The 21,204-nt window shown below is 39.5% G+C and overlaps 1 pseudogene; it reads left to right on the top strand.

The window, feature by feature from the left end:
* Positions 1-10,730: 10,730 nt before the first annotated feature.
* On the top strand, positions 10,731-11,558 carry LOC139702484 (trimeric intracellular cation channel type B pseudogene; annotated as a pseudogene).
* Positions 11,559-21,204: the final 9,646 nt, after the last annotated feature.

Here is a 21,204-nt window from a genome sequence, read left to right as displayed (position 1 = left end):
TCTACCCCTTGACATGAAGGAGTTGAACACCTGATTGTCAAAAAGTGGTGAATGTGGACCCAGTTCTCAGGGCAACCATAAAATACCAATGAATTTGGAGACAGGACTCTTTCCTTCATTGTTCTCTGCTGGGAGTGAACCACTGTTTGAAGAATGCTCTTTGTTTGAGCCTTACTTTATTTTTACTTTAAGAAAAAAGTTATCTTGCATTATCTTTGGTTTCTGACTTCAAATTTTCTTTCTTTGGAACACAAGACCTGAGGTTTGGAGTTTCAACTCCCCACTCTCCAGTGACATCTAATCAAGTGCCTTGAATCCGATTGACAGCCATCTACAGGAAGGAATTTAAACTTCACCTTATTCCTCTCCCAGCTTTGGTTGAGATTATGTCTAACTTAGCCTCTGATATCTTACAGTTTGCTTTAGTTTCTCTGCCTACACTTTCCTCTGCTGAAACCTCTTCCATATGTCACACCCATGCTTTATCTAATGTCAGTTATGTTGTCACTGTTCATCTTTTTTTTCCTCTTAATAACAGTGACATTTTTTTTTTCCTGCTGACATATAGATGTACACTTTCTCTTGCTTTTTGTGGCATTCTTTTGAGCAAGGCCATCAGAGAGGCAATGAGGCTCCACTGTTATGGCTGTTGCCTTATGGTGTCCCCCTGTCTCTCTTCAGTAATGGGCATCACACCACCATTTTTATAGGTTACTTCCAGAATCTGGAGGGCAATGAGTTAACCACCTTTATCTACTTACAAATCTTCTCATGGGGCACTAGTTGAAGATCCCTCATAGCTAAGAAATATATTCTCAGTTGGTATCTTTTCTTCACCAAAGTCGTAGTTATGGTCCTTATTCTATAGTGCCTTTGCATGGACCCAATGTCCCCTCACATTTATTATTCCAAAGGAAAGCCAAGGAATACAATGATTCTTGCTCTTTTCTATGTCAGTAATCCTGTTGTTATTTTTGGACTATCTATGTTTCCAATAGAGTGACACAAAAACTCTTGGTCCCCTCCCCCACTTTTCAATATCATGCCCATCCTACTCTGATGAGGCCTTTCTAGTTCAATGAGTCAAAACATTACTAGCCTAGGGACCCCCAAACCACACCCTCCTTCCTCTCAACAATGTACCTAACACTCATCTGCCAATATCAAATTCTCCCACTGTCCTCTGTACCCACCATTACCTGCTCCCATTCCCGCAACCCTATTTCCCTCATCATGAGTCTGTCCCTATTTAGCCTACTACCAGTTTATACACATTACAAGAGGAAAATGGAGAATATTGACTGGTAAGAATGCAGGTACCTTTTTCTATGCAAGATCTAAAACAGGCCCAACAGGATTTAGGAAGATTTGCTGATGACCCTGATAAATATAGAGAGGGATTCAAACTCAGGCCTTGAGGTAATCTGGAGAGATATAACAATAATTTTGAGTCAAACTCTAACAGAGACCTCAGTTTGCTAAGGTTTGGAGGATGATTTATATTTTCCTAACACTTTATACCTTGTGGGCCCTTCTGCTGTTCAAACTGAGCATCCTCTTTGGACTTATGATGAATCACTTTGAAGGTGATACAGAGATCGCCTGATCATTTGTCTCAAGGCAGCACTTAAAAATAATAGGATGAAACCTATTCTGACATTGGCATCACTTCATCAGGGGTTGGCGTGAAATCCCAGAACTTTTGTAGAAATATTGAAGGAAGGCTTAGTAAAATATACATTCTTAGATCCTGCATCTCTTGAAAGGCAACTTATTTTAAAAGATATATTTATTCTTCAATTTGTCCCAGATTTTAGAAATTACAAAATTGGTAGCAGGCCCTGGGACTTCCTTTTTTTATTGGTTGTTCAAAACATTACAAAGCTCATGACATATCATCTTTCATACATTTGATTCAAGTGGGTTAAGAACTCCCATTTTTGCCACAAATACAAGTTACAGAATCACATCGGATACACGTCCACATTTTTACATAATACCCTATTAATGGTTGCTGTATTCTGCTACCTTTCCTATCCCCTACTATCCCTCCTCCCCTTCCCTTTCATCTTCCCTCTCTACCCCATCTGCTGTTGTTTAATTCTCTCCCTTGTTTTTTTTTCCCTTTCCCCTCACAAACTCTTATATGTAATTTTGTGTAACAATGAGGGTCTCCTTCCATTTCCATACAGTTTCCCTTCTCTCTCCCTTTCTCTCCCCCCACTCATCTCTGTTTAATGTTAATCTTTTCCTCATGCTCTTCTTCCCTGTTCTGTTCTTAGTTGCTCTCTTTATATCAAAGAAGACATTTGGTATTTGTTTTTTAAGGATTGGCTAGCTTCACTTAGCATAATCTGCTCTAATGCCATCCATTTCCCTGCAAATTCTATGATTTTGTCATTTTTTAGTGCTGCGTAATACTCCATTGTATATAAATGCCACATTTTTTATCCATTCATCTATTGAAGGGCATCTAGGTTGATTCCCGAGTCTAGCTATTGTGAATTGTGCTGCTATGATCATTGATATGGCAGTATCCCTATAGTATGCTCTTTTAAGGTCCTCAGGGAATAGACCGAGAAGGGCGATAGCTGGGTCAAATGATGGTTCCTTTCCCAGCTTTCCCAGGAATCTCCATACTGCTTTCCATATTGGCTGCACCAATTTGCAGTCCCACCAGCAATGTACAAGTGTACCCTTTTCCCCACATCCTCGCCAGCACTTATTGTTGTTTGACTTCATAATGGCTGCCAATCTTACTGGAGTGAGATGGTATCTTAGGGTGGTTTTGATTTGCATTTCTCTGACTGCTAGAGATGGTGAGCATTTTTTCATGTACTTATGGATTGATTGTATGTCCTCCTCTGAGAAGTGTCTGTTCAGGTCCTTGGCCCATTTGTTGATAGGGTTATTTGTTATCTTATTGTTTAATTTTTTGAGTTCTTTGTATATTCTGGATATTAGGGCTCTATCTGAAGTGTGAGGAGTAAAAATTTGTTCCAAGGATGTAGGTTCCCTATTTACCTCTCTTATTGTTTCTCTTGCTGAGCAAAAACTTTTTAGTTTAAGTAAGTCTAACTCTTGGGCTATGGGCGTCCTATTAAGGAATTTGGAGCCCGACCCCACAATATGTAGATTGGAGCCAACTTTTTCTTCTATCAGGCGCAGAGTCTCTGATTTGATATCAAGCTCTTTGATCCATTTTGAATTAACTTTTGTGCATGGCGAGAGAAAGGGGTTCAGCTTCATTTTGTTGCATATGGATTTCCAGTTTTCCCAGCACCATTTGTTGAAGATGCTATCCTTTCTCCATTGCATGCTTTTAGTGCCTTTATCAAATATAAGAAAGTTGTAATTTTGTGGATTGGTCTCTGTGTCCTCTATTCTGTACCATTGGTCCACCTGCCTGTTTTGGTACCAGTACCATGCTGTTTTTGTTACTATTGCTCTGTAGTACAGTTTGAAATCTGGTATCGCTATACCTCCAGATTCACACTTCCGGCTTAGAATTGCTTTTGCTATTCTGGGTCTTTTGTTTTTCCATATGAATTTCATGATTGCTGTATCTATTTCTACAACAAATGCCGTTGGGATTTTGATTGGCATTGCATTGAACCTGTAGAGAACTTTGGGTAATATCGCCATTTTGATGATGTTGGTTCTGCCTATCCATGAACAGGGTACATTTTTCCATCTTCTAAGATCTTCTATCTCTCTCTTTAGGGTTCTGTAGTTTTCATTGTATAAATCTTTCACCTCTTTTGTTAGGTTGATTCCCAAGTATTTTATTTTTCTTGAGGATATTGTGAATGGGGTGGTTTTCCTCCTTTCCATTTCAGAAGTTTTGTTGCTGATATACAGGAATGCCTTTGATTTATGTGTGTTGATTTTATAGCCTGCCACATTGTTGCATTCATTTATTAGTTCTAGTAGTTTCTTTGTGGACCCTTTTGAGTCTTCTAGGTAAAGGATCATGTTGTCTGCAAATAGTGATATTTTAAGTTCTTCTTTTCCTATTTTTATGCCTTTAATTTCTTTTGTCTGTCTAATTGCTCTGGCTAGTATTTCAAAGACTAAATTAAATAGAAGTGGTGAGAGAGGGCATCCCTGTCTTGTTCCAGATTTTAGCGGGAATGCCTTCAGTTTTTCTCCATTTAGAATGATGTTAGCCTGAGGCTTAGCATATATAGCTTTTGCAATGTTGAGGTAAGTTCCTGTTTGCCTAGCAATTTTGAGGCCCTGGGTTCAATCGTGGTTGATTTAGTTGTCGGTGGAGATAGATAGATAGATAGATAGATAGATAGATAGATAGATCGAGCGAGCGAGACAGAGACAGAGAGAGACACAGAACACACACTCTGGGACAACATTGAGAGACAAAATTTAAGAATCTTTGGAATTGAAGAGGGTTATGAGAGGCAGGCCAATGGTGTGGATAACCTCTTCAGGAAATAACAGAAAAAAATTTAAAACATGAGAATGAGAAGGACATCCAATACAGGAGGCAAAGAAAACTCAAAAAGGAACATCAAAAAGGAACCTCGACAAAACACATTATAATTAAAATGCCTAACATACAGAGCAAGGATAAAATGGTAAAAGCCTCTGGGAAAAATGCCCCATTAAATGTAACATTTAAGGGCCGGTCTATCAGAATTATACCTGATTTCTCAGCACAAACTCTAAAGCCCAGGCCAGGAGGCTTTGAATGATGTGCTCCAAATCCTGAAAGAAAATACCTGTCAGCCAAAATGGTAAAGCTCTCCTTCAGAATTTAAGTGGAAATAAAATCTTTCCAAGATAAGCAGAGACAAAAAGAATTCATGAGTACTTAGCTGGTGGTATAGATGCTTATTGACCTTTCCCACAAACAGACCACATATGAGGCCACAAAGCAACCCATACCAAATTAAAAAAAAAAAAAAAAACTTGATATAATTTCTTGCATCTTATTTTATCATAATGGAATGAAATTAGCAATCAACACCACAAAAAGACCTTCGGAACCTATAAAAACATGTGGAGATTGAACATTACACTTTTGAATGATGATGAGTAATAGAAGAGAGAAATTTAAAAATTCTTAGAGTCAAACAAGAATAGTGATACAATATACCAGAACTTTGGCAACACTGTGAACTCATTCTACGAGACAAGTTTATAACTATAAGTGCCTATATTAGAAAATCAGAAAGATACCAGATAAACAATCAAAGGATGCATCTCAAGACCCTTGAAAAACAAAAACAAATCAATTCCATAACCAGCGGAAGGGAATAAATAATTAAGAACAGAGGTGAAATTGATGAAATAGAGAATACAAAAACAATAAAAAGGATCAATGACATGAAAAGTTGTTCTTTGAAAAGATAAACAAGATTGATAAGCCCTTAGCCAAAAAACCAAAAGAAAAGATAGAAGACCTAAATTAATCAAACTTGAAATGAAAAAGGAGAAATGACTACAAATATCACAGAAATCCACAGGATTATTAGGGAGCAGTTTTGAAAACTTATACTCCAATATATTGGAAAACCCAGAAGAAATTGATACATTTCTAGACACATATAACCTGCCAAAATCAAATCAAGAAGACATAGAAAACTTACATGGATCAATAACTAGCAAGGAGATAGAAGCAGTAATTAAAAACAAACAAAACAAAACAACTTGGGGCTGGGGTTGTAGCTCAGTGGTAGAACACTTGTCTCAAGTGTGAGGCACTGGGTTCCATCCTCAGCACCACATAAAAATAAATAAATAAAGATATAAAAATAAATTAGTAAGTAAATTTATTTTTTTAGTAAATAAATTTATTGTGTCCATCTATAACTAAAAAATTTTTTTTTTTAAAAACCCACCTGTTATGGTTTAGATATGAGGTATCCCCAAAAGCTCATATGTGAAACAATGCAATGATTTTCAGAGGTGAAGTGATTAGAGGGGTATGAGCTAAGTAGTGGATTAATCCAGAGGTAACTGTAGGCAGTGACTACCTGATTTAGGGCACGGAGGATGAACCTTAGGTACCTAATTGTATAAATGAATCTCTCTCTCTCTCTCTCTCTCTCTCTCTCTCTCTCTGTCTCTATCTCTCTATCTCTATCTCTCCCCCCTCACTCCCTCCCTCCCTCCCTCTCTGGCGCACTCTCACTACCTAGCTCTCTTGCTCTCATTGTCTGGCTCTCACTCTCACTCTCACCCTCATTCCACTTCCTGGTCTCTGTGTCCTGAGCTGTTTTCCTCTTTTGTGGGAAGCCACCTGTGAATTACTTGAGGGTCTTCACTAGGAATGGAAGCCAAGGAAATTTAGGTTTAACTTTGGGAAATATTTGTGGCTCCTCCCACTCAACAGATTGCCCAAGGCACAGAATCTTATCTCTGCTCTACTAGGGAGAGCTCTCACAGTAGCTCTGGAGATGGGCATTACCTGTTGGGAACTGAATAGACCTTGTACCTTTTTCAGCAAGAAACATTCCATGGAAAACCTTTGATATTCCCTGATATATAAATAAAGGAAGCATGGGCTCCATTTTACTTTTTTTTTTTTTTTTTTTTAGTGTGGAGTCAGCTAGCCCATCCTGACCCCCCTCCTCCCACTTAAAAAAATTATATATATATATATATATATATATATATATATATATATATATATTGTGTTCTGTGGTGTTTTCCCTTGCTCTATTTTTCTTAGCCTTTATTCTACATCTAGGCCATTCCACCTAGAGGAACCTCATTTCCACCCCCACCCCCAACCCCACGCAGGTCTTGGGCGGGGTTCCTCCATGCCCTTCCACCATGATGTTCTGCTACATCTAGGTCCCATAACAATGGAGTGGGCCATCTATGGACTGAAATCTCTAAAATCATGAGTAACAAATAAACTTTTCCTCCTCTAAAATTGTTCTTGTTAGAACTTTTTGCCACAGTAACAAAAAGGCCAACTAAAACATTATCCAACAGAAAAAAAAAACCCAGGAACACAATGATTCTAAGCTGAATTCTACCAGAATTTTAAAGGTTTACTCATGCCAACTCTCCTCAAATAATTCCAAAAATGGAATGGGAATAAACACTTCAAATCCATAGTATGAAGCCAGTGTCATCATCGACCAAAGCCAGTATCACTACAGATCAATATCTCTGATGAACTTAGATGAAAAATTCTTAATAAAATATTAGCGAAAGGGAGGGGGCAGGGGATTAGCATGGATGGTGGAATGTGATGGACATCATTACACAAAGTACATGTATGAAGACTTGAATTGGGAGTCAACAAACTTTATATACAGAGATACAAAAATTGTGGTATATATGTGTATTAAGACTTGTAATGCGAAACAAACAACAGCAACAAAAAAAACAATAGCCTTACATTAGATTAGGTAGAGGGAAGTGAAAGGAGGGGAAGGCAGGGTATGTGGGGATAAGAAAGATAGTAGAATGTAACAGACATTATTACTGTATGTATGTATGTATGTATGTATGTGATTCTACAATATGTATATTCAGAAAAATAAGAAATTATATCCTATCTATGCATGATACATCAAAGTACATAAGTGCATTCTACTGACATGTATAATTAATTTTTTAAAAAGACAAAAAAATCAATAACAAAAATAAAATATTAGCAAATTATATTCAACAACATATTAAGATGATTGTACATCATGACTAAGAAAGATTTATCCAAGTTATGCAAAGATGGTTTAACATTCATAAATCAAGACATGCAATATACCACATAAATAGAATTAAGGAGAAAAATCACATACTCATCTCAAAAGATGCAGAGAAAGCCTTCAATGAAATGTGGCACCCATTTATGATAGAGGCACCAAGGAAACTAGGCATAGAAAGAACTTACCTCATCATAAAGGCTATGATCAACAAACACAAAGCCAACATCAGTGAATGGCAAAAAACTGAAAGCATTTCCTTGAAGATCTGTAAAAAGAAAAGGATGTCTACCCTCCTCACTCCTATTCAATATATTACAAGAAATTCTACACAGTTCAAACAGGCAAGACAGAAAATCAAAGGGATAAAAATAGGAAAAGAAGAAGTCAAATTTTCAATGATTGCAAATGAAACAATTCTATACTTAGAAGATCCAAAAATCTCCCCAGGAGACTACTAGAACCAATAACAACTTCAGCAAAGTAGCAGGTTACAAAATCAACATATAAAAATCAGTACTTTCCTATACACCAATAATGAATCTCCTGAGAAAGAAATTAGAAAAACAGTCCCATTCATAATAGCCTCAATAAAGAAAGTACCTAGGAATAAATCAAACCAAGGAGGTAAAAGACCTCTACTATGTAAACTATAGAACAGTGAAGAAAGAAATTGAAGAAGACACAATAATATGGAGAGATGTCCCATGTTCAAAGATAGGCAGAATGAATATTGCTAAATGAACATAAAACCAAAAGCAATATACAGATTTGATGCAATCCCCATCAAAATACCAATGACATTTTTTCATAGAATGAGAGAAGACAGTTTTACTGTGCAGTTGGAAGAATGAAAGACCCAGAAGAGCCAAAAAAAATTCTAAGCCCAAAAAGCAATGCTGGAGCCATCATAACATCTGACTTCATGGTACTTTGGTACTTGGTATACACACACATACACACACCCACACACACACATACACACACCCACACAGATACAGTCATCTGATCCTTGATAAAGGTGCTAAAACATGCATTGGAGAAAAGAATGTCTTTTAAGCAATGGTGTTGGAAAGTAGACTATGCATATGTGGAAGAATAAGGCGTGACTTTTATTTCTAACCCTGCACAAGTCAACTCAAAGTGGATCAAAGTCCTAGGAATTAGGTCAGAAACTACGCAAGTCCTAGAAGAAAAAGGAGGTTCAACACCTAATATACAGCTACAGGCAATGACTTTCTCAATAGGAACCTGAAAGCTCAGAAAATGATGCCTACTTTTCTGACAGAGGATTGATATCCAGAATATATAAAGAACTCAAAAAACTCAACACCATAAAAAGTAATCCAAATAATAAATGGGCAAATCACCTAAACAAGACACTTCTCAAAAGAAACACAAATGGCCAACAAATACATGAAAATATTGTTAGCAATTAGGGAAAAGTAAATCAAAACTACACTGAGATTTCATCCCACTCCAGTTTGAATGGCAGCCATCATGAATATAAACAATAATAAATGCTGGAGAAGATGTGGAGAAAGAACAACACTGTTGGTAGGATTGTAAATTAGTACAACTACTATGGAAATTAGAAGAGAGGTTCCTTAAGAGACTAGGAATGAACCACCACCCAGTTGTACCACTCCTCAGTATTAAGTCTAAAAAATTAAAATCATCATACAACAGTGATACACGCACATTCATGTTTATAGCAGCACAATTCACAATAGCCAAAGTATGGTACCAGCCTAGATTTCCATCAATGGTTGAAAAAAGAGAATATGGAATGTATAAAGGATGGAGTTTGACTTAGCCATAAGGGAGAATGAAAATTTCCATTTTCATGAAAATGGATGGAACTTGACAACATTATATTAAGTGAAATAAGCCAGAGTCAGAAAGTCAAGGGTCACATGTTTTCTCTCTTTGTGGAAGCTAGAGAGGAAAAAACAAAGAAAGGAGGGGAGGGTCTCATGAGAATCAAAGGAAGATCCGTAGAGTAGAGGAAAGGAAGCAGGGGAGGGAGGAGGAGATGGAAAGGGAAAATCCTGGGGAATGACATTAGACAATTACATTGTTATATTGTGTACACATTTGAATATATAACAACAAATTCCACCATTATGTACAACTATCGTGCACCAATAAAAAATATAGAAAATAAAAAATGAACAAGGAGCCAGACCCTATGGTGCAGGCCTGCTACCTGGAGGCTGAGGCAGGAGCATTCCTTTGAGCCAAGACATGGAAGAATCCTGTTTCAAGCTGGTCTCCTGCTATGCTCCACTGCTTTGGTTGAGGAATTTTATCCTGTGTACTGTTTGCAGAGCTTCCACTGAGGTTTCTTGCAAACCAGCCTGGAAAACAGCAGACCCACCTCCCAAACAAAACAAAACAAAAACAAAAGAATGACATTCTGTGGCAAATACAAAGAATACTAGTCAGTTTTAAGAACCACAATAAAAAGGTAATTAGGGCTGAGGATGAAGCTCCCCAGGGATAGAGGGATTGCCCAGCAGACACAAGACCCAGAGATCAATCCCTAGTATATTTACATTAAAAAGCCCCCATAAAAGAGGAAATTGTGTCATTTGTGACAATATAGATAAACCTAGAGGAGACAATGCTCTCACAAATGATCTCACTTATACGTGGAGATTGAGGCAGGCAGAAGGGGTGCTGGTTAGCACAGGTTGAGAGTAGAGAGAAGAGGGGAGACACTGGTCAAGGGGTACAAAGTTTCAATTAGATAGGAGGAATTACATCTGTGCCAAACTATAGCACATCAAGATGACCACAGTGAATAATAATGTAGTGTATGTTGCAAAATAGCTAAAAGAGGATTTTAAATGATCCGGTCACAGGAAATGATAAATGTTTGACCTGAGAGATATGCTAATTACTCTGATTTCACCATTATAAAATGTATATTTGTATCAAAACATCACACTGTGTCCTATAAGTCTATACAACTATGTGTTAAGGAAAAGAAAATAAAACTAGAGGCCAGCTGGCAAGGCCCAGTCTCAGGGGTAGGTTGCAGCCATGGACTCTCCATGGGAGGAGCTGGCACTGGCCTTCTCCTGCACGTCCATGTTCCCCTTTTTTGTCATCACCCACATCTGGTGTCTGTGATGGCACTGAAGCATCAGCTGGTAGGAGTGGAAGGGGCATGGAAGAATCCTGTTTCAAGCTGGTCTACTGCTATGCTCCTGATTTGGTGGAGGAATTTTAACATGTGTACTGCTTGAATAGCCTCCACTGAGGTTTCTTGCAAACCACATTAATATTTTACTGGCATCTTCATTCTGGTATATTACATAGATTTTTGCCCATGGGACCTAAATTCCCAGGACTATTCATTCTTATCTGCTCAACTTCTGGCTGTAGGAATGAAGGAGTGATCAGAACTTGGAAAATAGAAGGTGGAGTCACACATGCTAATAGCTATTACCAAAATGGCTGGTCAGTCATGATAGCTATTGGATGGGCCCAAGGTGCAGCTGGTATCACTATCATGAATTCTGAACAGTTGGTAAAGGAGACTGGAAACCAGAGATGATGAATGGCGAAAGATGTCCTATCCTTCCAAGGTAACCTTGCTGGGGTCCCTTCACATTTCAGCACACCAAGCATCTGACCACATCAAAGCATAATCTTATGTTCCTTTATACCATCTTTCTTGTGGCCAAAAAAGATAACCATCATAGTTACACAGTTTTCTTCTATGACTCTTAGTCCTTTTGAATATATATTGAGTTGGCTGCTCTTTGGCAGCAACAGTTTTCATTGTATGAAAAGAAATGTGGAACAAAATCATCTTCTAATGGTTCAGATAATGTTAAAAGGAAATATACTAAGAACACTGAGTAAATTTACTTGAGCTCTAGAAGGCAAAGAAAAAAGAAAATTATTTTCTACCTTTCAGATTGTGATAAATATTTCTATGCAGATGATGTGAAATTACGATTATATATAAGGAACGGACCCCACAGTGTGATCTCCAGGGAAGACTGAAGTGACTTTCACTGAACCTTCCCAGGAATAGCAAAGACAGCGCACAGCACCCTGGTGAGGAGCCCTGCCTTGTGTCTCTTTATTTTGGCTTGTCCCAGGTGGACGCAGTCCCGTGTCTTGGCAAGGAGCCTTCAAAAAACAAGATGAAAAGGAACGGAGAGAGTGAAGAAAAGAGGGTCCTGGAGAGAAAGGTTGAAATGCTGAAGAAAGGAGAGGAGAGGAAGAAAGGTGGGGGAGGGAAGGAGAATTTAAAAAGCAAGGACAGCCTGTCTACTAATCCCTGCCAAGAAGCAAGAGAGGTGGGGTGTTGGCCTGGGTGGGTGAGAGTTCCAGCGGCCCTGCCGCTGCCTGGAGCCAGTGCCTAGGGAGTCAAGGCTCCCTGACCTGTCAGACCTGTCATCTGCAGCAGCCAGGCCTTGGCACAGCAGGGAGGCCTGCTGCAGAAGCCCATGCCATGCATCACTGCAGCTGGGTCCACAACCTCAATTTCCCACTACTCAACCTCCATTGAGAAAATGGAAGTGGGGCAGACATGAATGAATGGTGGGAATATAGAATTGACCAATAGCATTAGATCATTTCCAAACCTGATTGGACAAAGTCTGGACCAATAGCATTGGTACATTTTTCAAACCCTAATTAGCATAACTTTGAGCCAATCACAGTGACCCAAGGGCTATATAAGACCTCTTGCCAGCCACATTTTGTGGAAGATAACTGAAGACAACGGAGCAGAAGAAGACGGCGGGGCAGAAGCCGACGGGGGAGCAGAAACCCACGGCCGACGCGGAGCAGAAGCCCACGGCCGACGGCCGACCAGAAGCCGACGGCCGACCAGAAGCCGACGGCCGACCAGAAGCCGACGGCCGACCAGAAGCCGACGGCCGACCAGAAGCCGACGGCCGACCAGAAGCCGACGGCCGACCAGAAGAAGACCCATCCTCACACAGTGCTGAGGATTCCATTCTTCGCGTTTGTGGGAGAAGACCTTTAAAAGAAAACGACGTTGAGGGTGAGTTGCTGGGGTGTGCTGCTCTACACAAAACACCTCTATTTTATTTACTTATTTTTATGCGGTGCTGAAGATGGAACCCAGGGCCTAGCATGTGCCAGGTGAGCGCTCTACAGCTGAACCACAACCCAAGCCCCCCAAGTCTTGAACGTTCTTATAGTGAATTTTTGCTTTTTGTAGTTGTTCTTGTTAGTGAATCTATCTTGAGGTATCTGAAAGTTAGGTTTCCGGATCCTGATGTAAGAAAACGCAGGGTAGCTAGTACTAAGTTCAGGAGGAACCAGGAAAAAATATGCAGGGAAGACAAAAAGATGTCACAAATTTTTATAACTTGTAATTTGATTTTTGGTTATTTTGAAATGCTTTTAAATTTCTCTTGAGATTTCTTATTTGTCTCATATGTCACTTTAGAAGTTTGTTGTTGTTGTTTTTACCCTTCCAGTTTTCAGGGCTTTTCACTATCTTCCTATTGTCAGTTTCAAGTTTATTCATTGTGATCTGAGATTAGGCACTGTAATTTCTACTTGTATGTTTGTTAAGGTGTATTTTATGGTACAGAATGTGGTTTGATTTGGCTGGTGTTTCATGTGGGCTGGAGAGCAAAATGTATAATTGCATAGATGGGAATTAAATACAGCTAATTAGTATTAGCACAATGGTGTCAGACTAATTAAATTAAGAAAAAATTTGTTTTTGCATTTTTCTTTCACATACTCCTTGTCAAATACTCATCATGACTTTATGTCGATCTGTTTTCTGAGCTGTGTTATTTTCTTTTTCCTCTGAGGCATTCCTTTTAATAGTTCTTGCAGGGCAGGTATACTGTCAAAGAATACCTCAATTTTTGTTGAGAAAGTCTTGATCTCTGCTTCACATTTGAAGGATAATTTTACTGAATACAGAATTTTTAGGTGGGTGGTTTTTATGTTTCAATGCTTTAAATATTTTGCTGCATTTTTTATTTGTTAGATTTCTTAGCAATGTCTGATAAATTCCATGCTTGCTCCTAAAGAGCTAAGGTGGTTTTTTTTTTTTTTTTTTTTTTTTTTTTTGTTATCTACTTTTATTTTTATTTTTTTTTAATTTTTTATTGTTGGTTATTCAAAACATTACATAGTTCTTGATATATTTCACCCTTTGATTCAAGTGGGTTATGAGCTCCCATTTTTACCCCATATACAGATTGCAGAATCACATCAGTTACACATCCATTGATTTACATATTGCCATACTAGTGTCTGTTGTGTTCTGCCTTTCCTATCCTCTACTATCCCCCCTCCCCTCCCCTCTTCTCTCTGCCCCCTCTACTGTCATTCATTTGTCCCCCTTGTCTTATTTTTCCCTTTCCCCTCACTTCCTCTTGTATGTACTTTTGTATAACCCTGAGGGTCTCCTTCCATTTCCATGCAATTTCCCTTCTCTCTCCCTTTCCCTCCCACCTCTCATCCCTGTTTAATGTTAATCATCTTCTCATGCTCTTCAACCCTACTCTGTTCTTAGTTACTCTCCTTATATCAAAGAAGGCATTTGTTTTTTAGGGATTGGCTAGCTTCACTTAGCATAATCTGCTCTAATGCCATCCATTTCCCTGCAAATTCTATGATTTTGTCATTTTTTAATGCAGAGTAATACTCCATTGTGTATAAATGCCACATTTTTTTTATCCATTCGTCTATTGAAGGGCATCTAGGTTGGTTCCACAGTCTTGCTATTGTGAACTGTGCTGCTATGAACATGGATGTAGCAGTGTCCCTGTAGCATGCTCTTTTTAGGTCTTTAGGGAATAGACCGAGAAGGGGAATAGCTGGGTCAAATGGTGGCTCCATTTCCAGCTTTCCAAGAAATCTCCATACTGCTTTCCAAATTGGCCGCACCGATTTGCAGTCCCACCAGCAATGTACAAGTGTACCCTTTTCCCCACATCCTCGCCAGCACTTGTTGTTGTTTGACTTCATAATGGCTGCCAATCTTACTGGAGTGAGATGGTATCTTAGGGTGGTTTTGATTTGCATTTCTCTGACTGCTAGAGATGGTGAGCATTTTTTCATGTACTTGTTGATTGATTGTATGTCCTCCTCTGAGAAGTGTCTGTTCAGGTCCTTGGCCCATTTGTTGATTGGGTTGTTTGTTATTTTATTGTCTAATTTTTTGAGTTCTTTGTATACTCTGGATATTAGGGCTCTATCTGAAGTGTGAGGAGTAAAGATTTGTTCCCAGGATGTAGGCTCCCTATTTACTTCTCTGATTGTTTCTTTTGCTGAGAATAAAACTTTTTAGTTTGAGTAAGTCCCATTTGTTGATTCTAGTTATTAACTTTTGTGCTATGGGTGAAGTGGTTTTTTTTAAATAGAACTTCTTTCAATTTATTTTTCTTTATTTGGTTATCCACATTTTGAATATGGTATGCTTAAGGTATTGATAATTTTTACATTTAAAAACAGACCAGGGGTAGCTGCATTGGAGGTTAACATCAGGAGGACTCTGCCCAGTGTGGGAACTTGTTTTTCTACTGCCTTGGCTGCTACACAGGCAGCTCAGTGACTCTGCCTCTTCCCTAGCCCCTCTGAGAACACCATCTTCCAGACTGGGGAGCAGAATAGAAACCAAATGAGTCTTCCCACTTCAGGTACAGCTCTGTGTTTTATTTCCTCATTACTCATGCCAGTAGACAGGAAGCTTCAGATGCTAGACCATAGCTCTGCCCTTAAACCCCCTCTCTCTCATTCCCTACTTCACTTTCTTAGGCAGAAGTCCTGACAGGGATCTGGCCCCAAGGATTATAAAGATATTTGCTTCTTTTTACTCATCTTCCAGTATTTCATCAGCAAGGGATGCTGGAACATTGTGAGTGAGAGCAGGACAGAAACCTTGAGAAATAAGGGGGTCCTTTGGCTGTGCACATTGGATGCTAAGATTCACGTGCTGGGGTGTGCCCTCCTCAGACAACACTGCTTCTTACACCTTCACTCACCAGCTCACCACAGGGGAGTTCACATGTTTCAACAGCCATAACACATGTTCCATCCCAATAAGAGACACCAGATTTCCACTAGGCCTTTTAATATCAATCCACCTTAGATCTCTTCTGTTACATCTGTCATATGTTTTTAATATCTCAATATATACAAAGTCATCTTATTTTTTAAATCTCTACCAGGTAGATGTTTGTATATTAATACCTTTAGTTATTATTTGAGAACCTCATTTATCTCAAGTAACCTAATCGGGAGCAACTTAAAGTGTGAAGCTCTTTTAAATGTCACTCAGATGTAATAAAGGTGTTCAATGGTGGATTTACCAGTAGGAATTTGATCTGTTTTGAATTTTCTGTCTACTGTTATTGTTGATCATTTCCAGGGTTTCACCTCATGTACCTTAGATATTGAATACAGATCTATAAAAATTGGTGTGAATATAAACAGGTAGAAAGAAGGCAGAGTGTCGGAAATGCTCAAAGATCTCCAGCCACCTACAGGCCTCAGAGAAACTCTTTAACAATTAGCTAGCCCTTGTTAGTCACACAGAAGATTTCACTCACTTGGTAGCTAGTGGGCTCAGACACAACTTTTAAAGTACCTTCCAAGTAGGGGTGTCATATCAATCCTATCAGAAGGCTATCTCCAGGCTCCATTCTTTTAATATCGATCAAGGACCCACAATCATGTTTGTCTAAGCCATTAACTTTTACTTATATTTTAATCTTTGTCCTCTTTCCCAGTAGATTACTTTTTCTTAAAGTGACAAGGAGCCATCAATTGGCTTGGTGTCGTGGCATTTCTGTATCCTCCTCCCTTCTGCTAGTGATGGTCTAAAGTTTGGGGGCCAATGGCTATATGCTGGACCGGTAGTCAGTGACGGGTATGATCCAATTGCAGTGGTATCAACCTAAGACAGGAGGCTGACGCCTAAAGGTCAGTTTTCCGATGACGGGTAAGAACCATATGTTGAATTGGACAACCTACCAGGCACGGTCCTTAAGCCACATTAACCTCACTCCCCCACTGGCACCAAGGCCAAATTTGGGGGCCAACAGAGGTGAGGCAAAGAACCTCACCCCACTACTGGTGCATAGACCTATCCACAAGTATGGCTGTATGCTGGACCGGTAGTCAGTGACGGGTATGATTCAATTGCAGTGGTATCAACCTAAGACAGGAGGCTGACGCCTAAAGGTCAGTTTTCCGATGACGGGTAAGAACCATATGTTGAATTGGACAACCTACCAGGCACGGTCCTTAAGCCACATTGCTTGTTGTTTAATTAATCAGAAGGGGGGAGATGCTGGGAGCCATTAGCCAAGTAAGTAGGTATGACAATTTCCTTGCCAGCGTACCCCATGTTGCAGTGACATTGAATGTAGGTGACCTTGCTCAAGGACCAGGGCGGATTAGGGTGTTCCGGGTTTAAGATAATCGTGTTTAGGGCGTTCCCAGTTTAGGTTCCAGGTTTAAGGTTTAAGATTATTCCTCCTGGGAATAGGGCGTATCCTGCTGCCTGAGTTCCCCTTGAGTTCTCACGGGATTCAGACAATATATTTTGGGAGACAGAAGCCCAGTGGGTGTGGATTTGGGCAGAGAACGTGGATTTCCCCAGAACGTGATTGTAGACGGCTGGTGTGAGTTCGGGAATAAAGAGTTGCTGTTTGAATCTACAAGCTGTGTGGTGGCTCGTGATTGTGTGCCCAGCCAGACACACTGCGGCATTTGTGCCCAGCCAGACTGTGGCATTGACAAGATCTGCGGTCATGTTTTTATTCATTTAACATGTAATTATTGACTAACCTGAGCTGGACTGAGTTCTGTGCTGGAGGTAGATCTTTGACAAGGCCAAGCTTCTTCTACCTTCCTGCATGTTAGGTTATACTGAGGGAAGATAGTTCACCCTCCCCATACACACAGAGATTAATAAAATGAAATAATACCAATTATTAGTATTGTGAAGGAAGTTAATGAAGGATGAAGAGACGAAACTGGATCAGAGCAAGTTAAGTATGAGGATGAGGAGAACTCTGTGGAAGAGTGTTATAGTTCAGGATTGAGAAATGAGAAGGCCAACTGTAGAAGGAAGGTGGGGAGAGAATTCCAAATCAAGGGGCCAGTGTGTGCAATGGTCCCACGTGAGAAAGAGCTTAGTCTGACAGATGGTAAAAAACAAAACAAAAAACAGTTGTCATATTACAAGTGTGAAGAGCTGAGCAGTGGGCCTCTGAGATAGTAGAAGTGTGCTTGGGTTTTATTTCTAGGGCAATGCAGAGCTATTAGTGGGCTTTAAGTGGAGAAGAAACCAATGTGCTGGCTTTGAGACAAGAAGGCTGCTGCCAGAATTGCCCGAGAGGGAGAGGCTCCCAGGTTGAAGACTGATGTCTCAGTGTTGGGCAGGGGTGACTGGAGTGTCACTGAGAATAGCAGCAGCAGATGTTGCTAAATCCACACATTGGGCAGGATTGAAAGAGGAAAGGTCTCTATTCAGCAACAGAGGAGATACTTCTGTGGGGTCCAGTTTGTGTGAGTGGGGAGTAGGTTGGCCATTAGAGCTACATCTGCCCTTGTTAGGTTGGAGCCTTGTTTCATAAAGGGTACAATGCATAGGCAGCTCTTCTGGCAAGATAATATAATAACATGATGGTTATATTACACAGTGAGATTATATGTCTTTGGATTTTGATATTGGTTAAAATTATGTATATGAAATGTGCACACTTATGCAATATGGTTGTGTTTTAGGCTACAGCTTCTTGGTTCCCTATCAAGTCATTTAGGGAGAGAAAAAAAATTTTTTGACAATATGGGTGTCCCAGTCTTTTTTCTGTTCCTACACAAAACACCAGAGGCTAGTGATTTGTAAAGAAGAGAGATTAATTTTACTAACAGTTCTGGAAGTCCAGGAACATGATATGACAAGGAGTCAGCCTCTGGTGAGGGCCTGGTGCTATAACATACCATGGCAGAGAAGTGAAGGGTAGGAAGCAATCACGTGTGAAAGGAGCATGTGTGCAGGGAATCAACAGAGAGGTTCCAGGCTCACTTTATAACAACCCACTCTGGTGGAAACTTATCCAATCCTGTGAGACCTGAAAGATCTAATCCAGTTTCCAGAGAATTAACCTATTCTCTTGGAAAAAAAAAAAAAACAAAAAAAAAAAACATTTAATTTATTCAAGAGGATGGTGCCCTCCATGAGCTAATCACCTCCCACTGAGCCCCACCTCTTTAATGTCCCACCACACCTCAGTCTAACTCTGTTGGAGACCCTGATTCTAACACAGGAAGCTTTAGGGAACAGATCGCACCCAAACCACAGCAATGGGTGTTACTTTAATGTCTTTGTATAATTTTGTTACTTACAGAAGTCACATGCCCAACCTGTATAAAAATGTAGGTGATGAATTGATAAGAGAATGTGATGTATAATATGTAACTCAAGGGACATGCTGTCTGAGTTCCATTCTCAGACCCACATTAGTTACCTCTGTGAGCACCCACGATATAATGCAGATAACAATGGTGCCTACTTTAATAGAGTTGGTGTAATCCCATGATCACATCCAACCTTCAGCCTGATGCCTGCAGTATGTAAGGAAATAGTAAATGTTAACTGATTGTGGTAATTTCAGCATTAGAAAGTAATCTAGACTTGCTTTTGTTTTCCTCTCTTGTTTTACAGAGGAGAAAGCCTTAGCCTTGTGTTTCATGAAATATGTCACTCAGCTTGTTAGGGATAGTCCCAGACTTGGGGTACTCTTTTCTTTAAACCCTCAGTGACTGCTCTGCAGAATTCCTTTTCCTTAGAAGAATGACATGTCACCACATGCTAAGACTGAATTTGGATGCTGTAGGGTGGGGTGGGAGGGATTGAGATATCTGGAAAGAGAGAGAATACCACCCTCCCAAATGCAGAATACTGGTAAGATAAAGAAAATCAGAGACATGTGAAGTATGAAATGGAAAAGAAGATGCCTATCTTTGGATTGAAAATCTGAGATTTGTTAGGAAGATGAATCGGCTAAGAATCCAAAGCTAAGTATTATCTACAAAAATACTTAATAATAAATTAGACATCACTAAGACACAAATTCAAGAATGGGCTGCTTCCAGAGGGTCTTAAAATCTCTGTAACTTTAATTTGATAACAAAGAAACCTTGAAAACTTTGGGATGAGAAAAACCATCACGAAGGGTGAATGAGACATAGCAGAAATACTCAAAATGTCAAACATTTCACTTAAGTAGAATTAGAGCATCTCCTGGGACTTCATATGTGTGTAATGTTTCTCAGAAGGAAAATAATTATATTCAGGTTTATTGAGGGCCTGAGAACGTGGGTATTAAGAATGGGGTCATGCAGTCTGCGAACTCTTTTTTTTCTTTTCTTCGAAAAGCCTTTGGCAAATAGAGACAGCAGAGAGTCCTGCATCCTTATACCCATAGAACACATTCATTGAAATTATTAAAAGGAAACTCTGTAGAAAGCTCAGCTAGGAACATAAATTGATGTCATATTTAGAAAGAAGAAAAACGGGTGGGAAAGGATAGAGTAACTGGAAAGGTTTCAAATCAATGAACAATCCAAATGGCAAAGAATTCTATTGCTAAAAACAGTCTAAAGCAATTCATGTAGGTATCTTTCCAGCAAATGAGTGTCTACTAAGTACAAATAACTGTTAAGAGTTCTGAAAAACATAGATGTGGAGAAACAATGAATCTTACCCCCAAAGAGCTCAGAGTTCAGTCAGAAAGATGACAATCATGCCTCCACCCATTTATATGTGGGGTGTTCATTAAGCATGCATGAAACAGACTACACTTTCTCCACATCCAACCTTGATCACAGACACTGCACATCAACCCTGCCCTCTTTCCACTCAATTGTCCATTACTCTGCAACCAGTTGCATCCAGATTATCATCTTCTGTACATTTCTGTCATTTGTTATCTCAAAGTTTTAAGATTCCTTGAGCATTCTGTTTTATATTTCTCATAACACCTAGGAAAGCAGCTTACACTTAACAGGCAAGATAAATGATTCTCTTTGTTTGAGTCAATACTAAAATAAAACCTAATCTGTAAAACTACATTATTTTTCAGTCAATGATAGATACCAAAATCTGATCAGATTTCTAATTCAAGGAGTTCTGAGGAAAGGAGTTTGGGGACCTAGAGAGAACTCCGGTTTTAAGAAGAACTTATTTCATGAGACAGAGAATTAGAGCCATAGAGTATCAGGAGGGGAGACCTGGAGAAGGGACATAACTGAGAGAGTCACAGGTTTTATTTCATAGTGGCAGGGCTGGGACAAGGATACAGCCACTGTGACTTGAGATGAGGAGTGAAGTGTAGGGGCAGTAAGTTATTTTATCAGGATAGACATGAATCAGACAAAATGAAGGCCTGAAATATGAACCATCTTCTACAAACTACTAATCCCTTGGTAGGTGTGGGGTGGGTTGACAATGGAGCATGCAGTGGAAACCTGGAGGAGTTAGGGTATGGAC

The sequence above is a fragment of the Marmota flaviventris genome, chromosome 17 (genome assembly GCF_047511675.1).
Source record: "Marmota flaviventris isolate mMarFla1 chromosome 17, mMarFla1.hap1, whole genome shotgun sequence".
Taxonomy (NCBI): domain Eukaryota; kingdom Metazoa; phylum Chordata; class Mammalia; order Rodentia; family Sciuridae; genus Marmota; species Marmota flaviventris.
This window is presented reverse-complemented; position numbering and strand designations above follow the sequence as displayed.